Genomic DNA, 4848 nt, shown 5'->3' with positions numbered 1-4848 from the left:
GAGGGTAGAGGGAGGGTAGATGGAGAACACAGACCAGGAAGGGAGGGTAGATGGAGGGTAGATGGAGAACACAGACCAGGAAGGGAGGGTAGAGGGAGGGTAGATGGAGAACACAGACCAGGGAGGGAGGGTAGATGGAGGGTAGATGGAGAACATAGACCAGGAAGGGAGGGTAGATGGAGAACATAGACCAGGGAGGGAGGGTAGATGGAGAACATAGACCAGGGAGGGTAGAGGGAGGGTAGATAGAACGGAACTGTAGATATTCAGAAACCTAGAATGTCTTTACCCATTCTAATGTATCTCTAAGTTTATGAAACATGATTTGTAGAGTTCTGATTTTTCTGTTTGTTTTTGTTGAATTATAAACAGCATCCTATGTTATTATCCCTGAGCCTTTGAATGATTAACATGTTAAAAACTGATCATATTAGAAAGTGATGAACAATCCCTGTGAATGTCATTGTTCAGTATTAATCTACTGCTACTACTAGAGTGGTATTTTACACTGCCACCTCTTCGTCATCTTTACTTACTGAGAATCTTATAAAAGTTCAACTACAACGTCAACTACCTCTTTTGCAAGTAGAGCAACTCCAACTGGAATTGCTGCTGGTCCTGCTACCACCGCTGTGACAACAGTTGCTAATAATCCCCCAACCCTTCCCCATAGGTCCTTTGACTTCTTCTTCTTAATCTCCTCCTGTTTCTTCTCCTCCTCCTCTTCAATCTTCCTCTGGACCTCCTGGTATATCTCATTGGTGTAGTGTTGTCCTCCATTCTTCACCACCATCTTATCTATCTTCTCCAGCAGCTCTGTGACCTGAGTGTTGTCATTCTTCTTTTTATTATTGAAGACATGACTTCTGCCCCTAAAGACCATGAAGAGTTTCATAAGCTCCTCACTCTCATTCACAAAGTCCTCCAATGATTTGTCCTCCAGCTGGTCTCCTCCGGTGAACAGAATGATGGTGTACTTTGACGCCTCTTCTCCAAAGTTCTCCTGGATCCACTTCACAGTGTTCCTCTCCTCCTCTGTGAATCTCACCCCGTCTGATCACCAGCAGGAAGGCATGAGGTCCTGGGACTGACTCATAGATGGCCTTTTCTATTTCACTTTTCATCTCTGCTTTAGACAGTGTTGTGTCATAGAGTCCAGGGGTGTCGATGACGTCAATCTTCCTCCCATCCACCTCTCCACTCTGTTTCTCACACTGTGTAGTTACAGACTCAAAGGAAGAGTCCACTTTAAACGCCTCTCTCACCAGGATGGTGTTTCCTGTTGCACTCTTCCCTGATCCAGTCTTTCCCTACCAGAACTATCCTCAGGTCAGAGGGCTGCCCTGAATCTGTAAAAACAGACAAGAAGTGCTTGAGTTGATAGCGATTGTCTAACATTAAACAAACGTATCTGTCATTGTTGTTCGGAACCCCCTTCTCACAAGTTGTTGTCAAGTTCACCACCCCTCACCCCGTCCGTTGGTTGCACCTGTTTCCCAGTCTGCTCTGTAAGGAGATTTGTTTAACACTTGATAACACTTGATTTAGCCTACATCATCGTCCATATTCAGTCTGATTGGCTGATAGGCAGCAGAGAGAAGAAGAAAAGACTTCAGTCTGATTGGCTGATAGGCAGCAGAGTGAAGAAGAAAAGACTTCAGTCTGATTGGCTGATACGCCCAGCAGAGAGAAGAAGAAAATACTTCAGTCTGATTGGCTGATATGCCCAGCAGAGAGAAGAAAATACTTCAGTCTGATTGGCTGATAGGCAGCAGAGAGAAGAAGGAAATACTTCAGTCGGATTGGCTGATAGGCAGCAGAGAGAAAAAGAAAATACTTCAGTCTGATTGGCTGATAAGCAGCAGAGAGAAGAAGAAAAGACTTCAGTCTGATTGGCTGATAGGCAGCAGAGAGAAGAAGAAAAGACTTCAGTCTGATTGGCTGATACGCCCAGCAGAGAGAAGAAGAAAATACTTCAGTCTGATTGGCTGATAGGCAGCAGAGAGAAAAAGAAAATACTTCAGTCTGATTGGCTGATAACCAGCAGAGAGAAGAAGAAAATACATGTAAATCACAATCAGTGAAATAAATTAATCTAACTAGCAGATTAACATCTATCATCAACATCAATGATCAGCTGATAGCCCGCCTTCTTTTCCCCATGTCAATCATGTCTTTAGGAGGCAATGAACTAGTTTGTAATGATGAGTGTGTTGCAGAAATAAATAGGCCTATGCTTGAAAATGTACGCTACAGAGGCATTTGTTATTTTCTAAATGTTGCCCTTTTTTTATTTTGAGCACCTGCCCCCTGAAAGGTCTGTGCACGGCCCTGGTGTGTGTATGTGAATGCATGTGTTTGTGTGTGTATGTGTGTTATTGTACCTTGGCATTGACCAGTTAAGTCTTGCAGACAGAGTGTCAACAGGAACAGAATCTTCAGAGTCCCTCCTCTTCCTCGTTCCATCGCTGATACAGTTGGCCAATCAAAAACATAGAAAACAGACGATGACCTCATTACAAAAAACAAAGTCCATATGAACTAAATTAGAATTTCTTCTCGGCTATTTCACTTTAAAACAATGTGAACTATAAAAAGAGTAATGCTATGTGGTGTAACTGTCGTAAAACATAGTACATTCCCTAACAACGTAGCCTACATTCCCTAACAACGTAGCCTACATTCCCTAACAACGTAGCCTACATCAGGTAAACATAATGTACTCATTTAGGGTGTGTCAAATGACATTCTAAACATGTGTATCATTCTACAGTTTACAGTCTGCTACGTGTTGGGACCAGATGAACCAGTTCAAGATAAATGTTTCAGATAAAAGTGAAAACATCATTCTCCTTTCATTGTTATACAATATTAAACCATATGTATGAATACAAACATATCGAAGAATGTGATTGTTGACATCCGAATCGTTTGATCATATATGCATAAATGTCAAAAAACCTGGTATCAATGAATGTTTACTTAATGTTGTACAGTTATTAAAATACTGTACAATAGATTGTTGTTTTCACAAACGAGACTCCCGCTGTTCCTCCTGCTCACCACCAGAGGGAACCCTCTCCTGAGTATTAAACCCCTGAACTACATTTCCCACATACCTGGCTCTGATTACCGTTGCACCTGACTCCCATCAGTAGACTATTTAGGTGCTCTCAAACTCTCTCTCTTTGCGAAGTCTTGTTAACCCTGGTGATCATTTCTGAGCGTTTTCGCCTGTGTCTGTCTGCCCGTGGATTTACTCTGGACTGTTTTTCCCTCCTTGATTCTTTGCTGCCTGCCCTGGACTATATTCTTTACTGGACTGATTTTTGTAAGCTTGCTGCCCAACAACAACAACTCCCATTAATCTCCTGTAACTCTCAATTGGCAGTGGAGGCGCTAGATGGACGGCCTCTCGGCGATGGGAGGGTCCTGCACACCACCGTGGACCTTCAACTACAGACCGGTACCCTTCACACTGAGGTAATTCGTTTCTACGTCATCACATCACCTCATAACCCGGTTATTCTTGGACTCCCTGGCTACGTCAACATAATCCCCTCATCTCATGGAGGGAGGGTCATATCATCAAATGGGACCCGTCACGTCCACGCCAACTGCTTAACTGGCAGCCCTTCACTCTCCCCATTCAGACCGTCACGCTAAAGGACGAGCGGCCCTTTTCCCCACTCTTCCCATTGAATACTCTGACCTCATCGAAGCTTTTAGCAAGACCAAGGCGACTGGAACTCCCCCCCACCGATCAGCGACTGTTCCATCGAACTATTACCAGGCACAACACCACCTAGGGCCGAATCTTCCCCCTCTCACAACCCGAATCAGAAGCATCATGAACAACTACATCGAGGAGGAACTTTCGAAGGGGTTCATTACGAACGTCGACATCACCTGCAGCCTCTGGCTTCTTCTTTGTTAAAAAAAGACGGTGGCCTACGCCCTTGTATCGAACTACCGGGGTCTCAATCGACATCACCGTCAAGTTTCGATATCCTTTACCGCTGGTACCAGCTGCCCTAGAACAACTCCAAAGCCAAGTACTTCTCCAAACTGGACCTCCGTGAGCGCCTACAATCTCATTCGCATCCGGGACGGTGATGAATGGAAGACAGCCTTCTCTACCAGCACTGGGCACTATGAGTATTTGGTTATGCCTTTGGGCTGTCCAATAGTCCGTCCGTATTTCAGTCGTTCATCAATGGACGTCTTTCGGGACATGCTTAATCGTTGGGTAATTGTTTACATCGATGACATTCTCGTCTATTCCAACACCTATGAGGAACACGTGCAACACGTGAGAACAGTATTACAAACGACTCATTGATCACCACCATTATCGCACAAAGCAGAGAGAAGTGCGAATTTCACCAGACTTCCACGTCTTTCTTGGGCTACATCATCAACCAGGAGGGAGTCGCCATGGAGCGAGAAGAAGGTCAAGGCCCGTTCTAGACTGGCCACTGCCAGTAACCTTAAAGGAGTTACCGCTTCTTCTTGGGATTTGCTAACTTCTGCCGGCCTTCATCAGGGAATTTCAGCTCGGTAGCCTCTCCCCTTAACCTCTATGACTAAGAGAAATGCCACACCTCACCTGGTCAACTTCGCGTACAGGAGGCTTTCGCAGAGGACTCAAGTCACGTTTCCATCTGCCCCCCTCCTCCGCCACCTAATCCTGAACTCCCGTTTACAGTTGAGGTGGGACGCTTCTAATACGGGCATTGGAGCCATCCTCTCTCACAGCTGCACGGATCCCCACTCAAGCTCTATCCGTGCGCCTATTACTCCCGCAGAACTTAGTCCAGCCGAACAGAACTACGACGTGAAACCGAG

At 45.2% G+C, this 4848-nt stretch overlaps 1 pseudogene; it reads right to left on the bottom strand.

Moving 5' to 3' along the window:
- Positions 1 to 216: 216 nt before the first annotated feature.
- Positions 217 to 2606, bottom strand: LOC123486583 (annotated as a pseudogene).
- Positions 2607 to 4848: the final 2242 nt, after the last annotated feature.

The sequence above is a fragment of the Coregonus clupeaformis genome, unplaced genomic scaffold (assembly GCF_020615455.1).
Source record: "Coregonus clupeaformis isolate EN_2021a unplaced genomic scaffold, ASM2061545v1 scaf1282, whole genome shotgun sequence".
Taxonomy (NCBI): Eukaryota; Metazoa; Chordata; class Actinopteri; order Salmoniformes; family Salmonidae; genus Coregonus; species Coregonus clupeaformis.
This window is presented reverse-complemented; position numbering and strand designations above follow the sequence as displayed.